The sequence below is a fragment of the Physeter macrocephalus genome, chromosome 4 (genome assembly GCF_002837175.3).
Source record: "Physeter macrocephalus isolate SW-GA chromosome 4, ASM283717v5, whole genome shotgun sequence".
Lineage (NCBI taxonomy): Eukaryota > Metazoa > Chordata > Mammalia > Artiodactyla > Physeteridae > Physeter > Physeter macrocephalus.
The window spans coordinates 99,138,181-99,148,189 of NC_041217.1; the positions used below are offsets into that span (position 1 = coordinate 99,138,181).

General features: G+C 37.4%; 1 pseudogene; it reads right to left on the minus strand.

Annotated features, from left to right (window-relative positions):
- Positions 1-2,167: 2,167 nt before the first annotated feature.
- LOC102993866 (bifunctional 3'-phosphoadenosine 5'-phosphosulfate synthase 1-like) lies at positions 2,168-7,929 on the minus strand (annotated as a pseudogene).
- Positions 7,930-10,009: the final 2,080 nt, after the last annotated feature.

Here is a 10,009-nt window from a genome sequence, read left to right on the forward strand (position 1 = left end):
CATTAATGCTTTGTCAAGTTGGGGAAGATCTCTTATAGTTTGTTGAACATTTTTATCATGAAAGGATGTTATATTTTATTTAATAGTTTTTTGGTATCTATTAAGATGGTTGTAGGATTCTTCTCCTTTATGATATTAATGTGATGTATTACGTTAATTAATTCTGATGTTAAACTAACTTTGCATTCCTAAGATAAATTCTACTTGGTCACTGTCACCTCTTTTTGTTTATTGCTGTATTTAGTTTGCTAGCATTTTGTTGAGAATTTTTGCATCTATATTCATAGGGGATATACATCTTTGGTTTGCTTCACTTTTTAAAAAAAAGAAACCAAAATGTTTAATTTTACTGAATAAAGAAAGTTTACTCAGGGTTTACGCAGATCATAAGAATACTTAGATTATAACAGCTGAAAGATCCACAGCTGATTGGAAGGAAGGAATAAAGAAAGTAGCTTATATTTTCAATGCTGAAACAAAAATCTAATTGCTATAGATGTCTTGTAAAATTTCCCAAAAAAGGTCTAGCCAAATTTATTTTCTAGTGGATTTTTTTTCCTTTTTTCAGGGATAAAAAGTAAGATTCAATGTGTATATTATTGATTACAACTAATATCACAGCTTGAAAAAGTCATGAGACAGAAGCATAAATATAATATAAAAAGACAAGATTTTCAAATTGTATTAAAGGTATATTAACCATAGTAACTGGAAAAGATATATTAAACTTAGCAGAGTACCACACAAGTTCAAAACAAAACTCATAGGGCAGACCAAAACTGATGCTAATTAAGGAAAATGGTCTGTTTTTTAGAAAGGGTGTCCAGACAGACACCACTACAAAGAAATGCCAACAGTAACTATTGGTCCCTTCTGTTACTTAGTGAAGTGTCAAAGATAGAGTGACTGGGTTAACAGCTTAAGGTTTCTCCAAGCATCTGTAGTATTATCAGCACGGTCCAGGCCTTGGGAGTCCTGACACTTCAGGAGGTTTCTGGCCTTCTTGGGCAAGTCTGCACATTTGTGTTCCTGAAATAAATTCAAAGTCTTCATGGTGTTCAGAGTCATGGTAGTCTACATGCTTCTTTTTCTTGTTGTAAACTGTAACTTGAAGGGAAACTATTTCCAAGGTGATTAAGCCAAGGGCCATTGTTATCTCTTTGCTGTTATGAGTTGGCTCATAAAGACAATTCCCTGTTTTCTGGATGAGACATGCCAACAGAGTCTCACCCAACAGTATAAAAGTTGATTCCTGCGACCATCAGTGTTCTGCAATGCTACTGGACCTCAGTTGGTCCATGATGGGATATGGAAAGATGGCCACCACTGTTGTTTCAGGATTCAGGACTTCTTCCTCTAGCACTACAGCCTGCTGCTTCATGTGCCACTTCAAAGGAACATTATTATTTTTTGTCCAGCCACCAAGAGGGTGAAGGAGAAAGATAGGGCACCTGTAAGCCCCTCTCTAGAAGTTGCTTTTGAGTATCCTGTATTAATGGAGCATGTCCATTGTGGACTGAGTTTCATAATTAAATTCAAAGGCAGCATCAGCCTTCATATCTTTAAACATCTGATTTAGCTCAGTAGGAGTGAAACAATATTGATCAAGATCATCATTCTAATAAATTTGGTCAAAGACTTGAAGATCTCCTTCAATCAGCCAATCTCCTTGTTCCAAAACAATCTTGATGTAGGGGTGGTCCTGAATGTTGTTCCTCACTATCTAGCACAGTGTTCCTCCTTCCTGTGTTAAAAAAAAACTCTGGATTGTGAAGAAGAAGAGCTGCACAGTGACCCTCCTACTTCAGAGCAAAAGCTGTCCAGATGTCCAGCATTTATCTTCTTGAGTAGTTGTCAGAAATATATGCACTGACAAATTAATGACGTCCCCAGCCAGAAGATAATCAAAATGAAGGCACAGCAAGTACTCCCCATTTCTCATAAAGCCATTCAGTGAGATGCGCCAATCTTTTGCCAAAACCTGCACACGCTGCACAACCACTTTATTAATTTTTAATGCTGATAATGTTTCTCCATCTGTTTTTGCCAAATAAAGTTTATTTTCTGGCACACACAAGATGCCACAGGTACAATATCCCATTCCCAAAGAAGTTCCATAACTCTTACTGCACACAGCCATTTATGTCACAGGAGTCTGTTTTCAGCATCAATTCAAGGGCTTTTGGTTTTTTATATTCAGAACCAAACCCAGTGAAACATTTAATTTCTCTAGCCCATGCTTTTTATTAGAGTCCTTTGATAACCTCTGTTCAGAAACATGCAGAGGTGCATTTAACATATACTTCAAAAAAAGGCAAACTTGTACCCTCCCGAATTTGCCTTGTATTATTGTGATCTTGAGTATAAGGCAATATAAAACTTGTAATGCACACTAAGCCAGCACCTGTAAACCGCTTAGCAACTTCTGCAACTCATCGAACATTCTCATCTCTCTTCAATACTAAAGCTAAGGTTTTTACTGAGACCTTGATGAACGTTGTCACCAACCAAAGTATAGCACGGATAACCTGGCAAACCAAGTATTCCTCCAAAGCCATGCTCACCGTGGTTTTTCCTGCTCCAGATAAGCCTGTTAGCCAAACTGTGCAATCAAAAAAGCCACATCTGGTCTCTACCACCTGACTTCTTGTTCCTGCTGACATGGTGAGCCTGATAGGTGACATTAGGTGCCTCTGCCTTCCCTAGTTCTGCATGTTATTGCTCAGTATGTCTTTCTTGTACAGGTTCCCAAGGACCTTCTTGGCTGTAGAGAGTGCACAGGGTGCTGGGGTTTTCAACCCCCAAAGGTTAGAAGGAGGAGCGGAGGCCTGTGGGGGTGGAGCAGAGCAGGAAGGTATGCTCTGACCTAGGCACTTTATGCTCTATATTCTTGTTGTGTGGCTTGTTGGCTGTACCTCTGATATGGGTCAGGGCAGAGGTATATGGGATTTTGTTTTTTTCTTGTGATATCTTTGTCTGGTTTTGGTATCAAGGTAATACTGGCCTCATAGAATGGGTTTGAAAATGTTCCCTCTTCCTTTATGTTTTGGAAAAGTTTGTGAAGGATTGGTATTAATTCCCATTTAAATGTTTGATAGAATTCATCAGTCAAGCTATCTGGTTCTGAGCTTTGCTTTGTGGGAAGTTTTAAAATTACTAATTCATTCTCTTTTTTAGAGGTCTACTCAAATTTTCTATTTCTTCTTCAGTCAGTTTTGGTAATTTGTGTTTCTAGGAATTTGTCCATTTCCTCTAAATTATCTAATTTATTGACATATAATTGTTTACAGTATTTCCATGTGATACTTTTCATTTCTGTAAGTTTGGTAGTGATGCCACCTTTTAATCACTATCCTGTAAAGGTAATCATTTTCATGCCTTATAGGGTAAACACTTCTTTAAGCCTATGTTCCTAAACACTATAGTTTTAATTGTTCTCTGAATTCCACACAAATGAAATCATATGCAATATATTCTTGTCTGGCTTCTCTTGCTTTATTTTATGTTTGTAAATTTATCCCTGTACCTTTAGTTTGTTCATTTCACTGCAGTGTACCATTCCATTGAATGAATACAGGCATACCTCATTTTATTGTGCTTCACAGATATTGCAGTTTTTAGAAATAAATGGTTTGTGGCCCTGTGTCCAGCATGTCTGCAGATGTCATTTTTCCAAAAGCATTTGCTTACTTCATGTTTCCATGTCACATTTTGGTAATTCTCACAATATTTCAAATTCTCCACCAGCAAAAAGATTATGACTTGCTGAAGGCTCAGATGATTGTTTTCAAGTTTTAGCAATAAAGTATTTCTAACTTAAGATTTTTACATTGTTTTTTCATACCTGATGCTACTGTGCACTTAATAAACTATAGTATAGTGTAAACATAACTTTTATACGTACTAGAAAACAAAAACATTCGTGTGACTTGCTTTATTGTGATATTCACTCTGTTGCAGTGGTCTGGAATCAAACCCACAGTACCTCCCAGGTATGCTTGTATACAACAATTTATTTATTCAGTGACATTTGGTTATTTTCTTGTTTTTGGAATATTATAAAAATTGCTGCTGTTAATGTTCTTGAACATGTGTTTTGTTTCTTACAAACATGCAATTATGTTGAATTATACATAGGAGTGATCTGCTGAGACACAGGATTTATGTCTGCTCAATTTTGGTTGATAATGCCAAAGAATTTTCAATGTAGTTATATCAGCTGATACTCCCATCAGTAGTATATAAAGATTTCCATTGCCTTATCTCCTTGCCAAAACTTAGTATTGTCATTAAAAAATACCTTTAGTCATCCTAGCTTGGTTACGGTGGTATCACATTATGGTTTTCATATGCATTTTCACAACAAAGTTGAGCTCCTTTTTATATTGTATTGTCATTTAGATAACCTCCTTTGAAAGTGCCTGCTGAGGTCCCTGCTTATTTTTCTATTGTCCTGTCTTTTTATTAGATCTGTAAGTGTTTTAATATATTCAGATAAGTGTCCTTTATTGGCTAAATATGTTGAAAATGTTTTCTCAATCTGTATAGTTTAATTTATAATGTATTTTGATGAATAAAATTCTTAATTTTAATGCAGTTAATATTTGATATTTCCTTTTTGGTTAGTGTTTCTTGGTTACTTGGTTAAAAATATATCTTCCTACTTATAGTTCATGATAATGTTATGTTCTAGATAATTAGGTCAACTACTCACCTAGAATCAATTTTTATGTATGGCTTGAGCTAAGGGTCAAGTTTTATTTTTCTCCATATTGATATTCAATTAATGAAGCATCAATGACTGAAAGAGCATCTTTCTCACACTATTTTAGCAATACTCCACATGTCTTAAATGAATTGTCCACATATGCATACGATTTAATGTGGCCCAAAGATTTGAAGGAACAAGTGGAGTGAGAGATTAACAGAATCTGGAGATGGAAAGACAGCTGTAGCCATAAGAAAAGGCCACAGGACAAGAAGTATGACCTTAGAGGAACATAGCCCCTGAAAGTTGTGGTACAATAAGGAATAAACAGAGAAAAGAAAAATCCCAATTTTTGCTTCTTGTTTCCCCTTAAACTCCTGTTCAGTTGGAATCCAAATGGAAACCAGAAAGCAAAGGAGCTTGTTGATGCAATTCATACCTGGGACATAGACCAGGTAGAAAGGTGAAGCAAGAACAAGAAGGTCAGACGAAAGATATCTAGCACAGTCAAGTACATTTGCCTCTCAGCAACCTCTCCTCATTTGTCCAGGTGAAATATTTGTTTCCCCACTACAGGAGACACCCAAAATGTCCCCCCTGAACTAATGTCTCCTTATAGAGTAGGTCAATGCAATCAAAATCCTACCTGGAAAGTAATGTTTAGCCACCACCAGTGTTCTTCATATAAGGTAACAGCACGAGGGAGTGGGGGGGGTGGAGGGAGGAAATGGGTGCAAGAGAAGCAACTAATTAACATAAAACATAACTACTATATCCTCTACTCCTATAGTTAGACATGTGGCTTAAGTTGATAAAGGTAGCTGCCTTCTTCCACAGCCCATTTTATGTTTCCATTATTATCCATCTCAGCTGAATAGTATTATTTATTTGGTGGGATGGCCCAAACCTCCATATCTGTAGGCTCTGAATCTTTGGTGATTCCATATTTACTGGGTTGTCTTAGTTTTCCACAGTTCAGAATTATTGAGCACAAGGAATATGTAGATGCCTTAGTGAATTATCTGGCTCCGTTCATAATTTGTACCTAATGGGTAGCACTAACCCAATTTCACCTTTTAATCATGATGTGTCATCACAGACTATGCAGGGACACTCTTTCTGTCTGTTTGTTACATGTCATGAGGGTCTGAAATTTTAGAAGCAGTCTCAGCTTTTAACTCAATGAGGCTATAACTGTGTATCTTGGTGGATACAAGGTTCCACTGCTAGACACCAACTTTCCTCTACTGCACACTAACATTCCTGAAACCAAATATGAAGGGAAGAAAATCTTTCTTTGGTAGTTTATTGATATAATACTGAGAGGGACCATTTTCACCTCTAAAACTTGATTCTGGCCGTGGGAGAGTGGTACTAAGTATTGGCTGCTAGTTTAAGAACATACTTCATCCTCTGTGCTAGAACCCCAGCCTCCCATGATGTTGTTTTCTAGCTGATGCCATAATTGTGGTTTCAGCAGGCTATTTCACCATTCTGTTTATCCATCTGCTTTCTGATGAGGAGACATGGTAAAGCCAGTGAATTATGTAGGCCTATGTCCATTGGCATATATCTTTCATTGTAAATGGTGTCACCCCTTGTAAGGTTATATTGTGAAGAATGCCATGGCTGTAGATAAGGTATCTGGAAGGATGGTATTGGTAAAGTGCTGTGGACAGTAAAGGGATTTCTGTATCTGAAATATAAGCCTATGTCTGTGAGGACAAGTCACTCTCTCTTTCATGACAGAAAAGTTTATTTTAATCACCTTCCACCAGGAAGCAGGCCAGTCTGCTGAGGAATGGTGTCACATGGAGCTGCTTGTGGCAGGTGGATCACTTGGCATGGTGATATTAAGATCAGGCTTTATGAGGGGAAATTCATGTTACAGAACACATGACTAGCATTCGACCCTGCTCCTCAGAAATACTCTGTACATTGCTCATTTAAGCAAGCATGGGGGTGCCTGGAGAAAGACACTTACTGATAGCCCCAGGGAACAACACCTTGTGCATCTGACTATTGAAAGCATTCTCCACGGTGGATTTGTTCCTGTGGGAAAAAATCTCACACTCTGTATTCTTTCTAAAAGAAGTTCTCTATGAAACTCTCTCATAAATCACTACTCTAACAACTTAATTCTTTCCATTTCCCTGACCATTTAGACAACCTGTTGCCACTGCTCATGAATCAGTATATATCTGCACCTAAGTCTACCTTTCCTTCCATGCACAGTGGACAATCAGATGTACTACCTCAATTTCTGCCACAGGAAATATTTACCCTCATTGCTCTCTTTCAAGGCTACCCCCAACCTGGACTATATTAAAGTCACTATCGACTTCTAGCTTAAATTAGCATACTAAGCAGGTCTACCTATAAGCCATAGTTTTGTTTTCTCTTCTCCTTTATTAGTCATAGGGTAGGGAAGTCCTATGCAGTTCCACATGTGTGTTGTTGGAGAGCTGATAAAGCTGCAGCAGTACACTGGGAATCTGAGCCACCAGCCAATGAAGTTAACTTGTACCTTCCAAATCTGTTTGGGCAACCAAGTTGAATATATCATTTCTTTTTTTACAATGCAATACTTATAATGCACATCTAAGTTGATGGTTTGATGAATCAGATAACATCTAGTCTATAGATTACAAATCACTAGGGTTCCATAGACAAAATTTTGGGCAGGCCTGGAGCCCAGTAGCTAGTCAAGAGCTCCTTTACAAAAGAAGAATTGTAGCTAGCATAAGGGCATTGCTTCCTTCCCAAATCTTAGTGGTCTGAGCTGTGATTCACCTATTGGACTTGTGCAAACTTCATATGATATCCCTGTCAGCCACAGACAATTTCAATGCCACTGTGTCCAAAAAGTCATAATTCAATGAAAAGGTCAACTTGCACACAGAAGAAACTGAGAACCCTAACAAATTACCAAATAAGCTTTATGTTTCTTCCCAAACACAAAGAAACTCAGCAGGAAGTGTGCCACTTTCTTCATGGTGGTCAATACAATTTGCAGCAACTTATTTCTCACTATGGAGAGAATATCCTGACAGTCCTTAGACTATTGGACCCTCTGAATATGGTATGCTTCTAAATTTTCATAGTCCTATTTCCTACCTTCTGGCATGCGTATGTCTTACTAAGGCATCTAAAGTGCTTGCCACTTTGTGCTCATTAGATTCGGTTAGCATAAAGTCACAAATGGAATGAACCAGTGTCATGTTCTATGGGATATCAAGATGATCAAGGGGACTCAGGGCTATATTATGACAGCACAAGAGAGTTGACATAACCCTGAGACAAGACCATAAGGTTATACTGTTGTACCTGTGAAGGCAAACTGCTTCTGATTACCTTTGCTGAAAGATATAGAAAAAAAGCCGGGTCAATCAGGTCAATTGCTGCATGCTAGCTGCCAGGGGCTGGGTTGATTTGCTCCATTAAAGATATCACATCCAGAAACGCACCTATGATTTGTATCTCCACCTGATTAAGTCTGTGATAATCGACTTTCATTTTCCATGACCCATTTGTTTTGTGAACTAGACACAAGAGATTTTGGGATATTATAGGAATACTTTGTCTTTTTGAAGGCTTTGCTAATACCTATAATGCCTTGGGGAATGCAAAATTTCTTTTGGTTTACTTTTCTTGACAGATGTGGAGGAAGGTGGGAAGTTCTATGGGATTCATTTGGCATTTTCTACCATAATAGACTTCACTCAGTTTCTACTCCTTCTCCACTAGTACTCTGATTTTAGCACAAGACAGTTAAGCCCTGAGTCTGTGCTGCCATGCTACAGCCCTTATAACCAGGCTTTGGGTTTAGTTTACATCAGTACTTTACCTATGACTATGGAAGACGAGAGACCCTTCAGAGCTATTATTAGGGCTTTATGACTTTCATCTCTGATTCGGATTTAGAAATTTTTTTCCTGAGTAATCTTTATGGGGTTATCTGAAGTCTCCAGCTGATCTCATAATCATTATTGTTGTCAAAGTAATCAATTGACATAGCCATTTGTTCTGCCAATGTCTATTCTCCTGGTGTATTTCCTTCCATGCCACCAACTGAAGGACCAGAGGGCTAGTAAGAATGGGAGGCTGTTACTATTCCTAGGCCTGAAAAGGCAATGGGAAGGAATGAATACTAGAACTAGAAAGGATAGTTGTATCGAGAAGGGTAACTGACAAGAGCTATATAGTTTTTAGTAGAGGAGCAGTCACCCACTATAACACAACGGAGAGAAAATTAGGGGAAAAAATACCTAAACTCATTCTTTCCCACCCTATATTATCCTATCTCCCACTGGCCAAAGGAAATAAGAAGCCAGAGGACAAGGGAACCCATTAAGGCAGTCCCTGGGGATCAACCTCTTGCTGTACAGAGCAGAGAGAAAGGTGGATTTGGCAGGGCAGAGCTATCTCATGCTTCCCAACTCTTCAACTGGCTAACTCATCTTTTGTTTCTTAGCTGACATGTTATTTCCCCAAAGAAGTTTCCCTAAAGCCCTAAATACAGCATTATAAAAAGGCTCAACAGTCTTCTCTTTTAGCACACTGTTGTTATTCTTGATAAGCCTTATTACAATATGTATTTATATATGAATTAGTTGAGTCTATAGGTTAATTTACATAATGGCTCACTATTTTATATTTTATTCTTTCATATTTGAATACCTGTTATCTTACACATAGTAGATACTTATTAAATATTTGTTGAAAAAAAATAAATGAAATAATTAGACCTGTGTAATCTATGACCTAAACCTCCACACATATTATCATCTCTTTTGGAAAATGTGTTCTCAAATGTAAATCATTGACATTGCCACAAAATTTGTAAAACACAGCATACTTGTAAATCATAACCAATCTGTGTGCATCGTTTATACCCTACCTCCTGTGGTAGCTTAAATTACTTTATAGCAATTTGTGTGCCTTCATTTGTTTCTAAGTTCTACTAAGAATTGTAATGTGTTTTTCTTACCATTGAATATTACCAATGAAGTCTTGGTATAACAATTCAGCCTTGGGAAACTAATATTTCTGGAGAAATGAAAAATATGTTTCTGGAATTCTGAAAGATTTTACACAGCCAATTGATGCATTACAGGGAACCCAGAGAAAAATGTGGAATAAGAATGAAACTAATAACTAACAATTAAACACTATGGTGTGTGCCAGACAGAATGCTGGATGCTTTATATATATTACTTAGTTAAACTTAGGACATTAACACAGTAAATAGATAATTATACTCCCATTTTATGGATTGGAAAATATATCTCTACTTAGGAA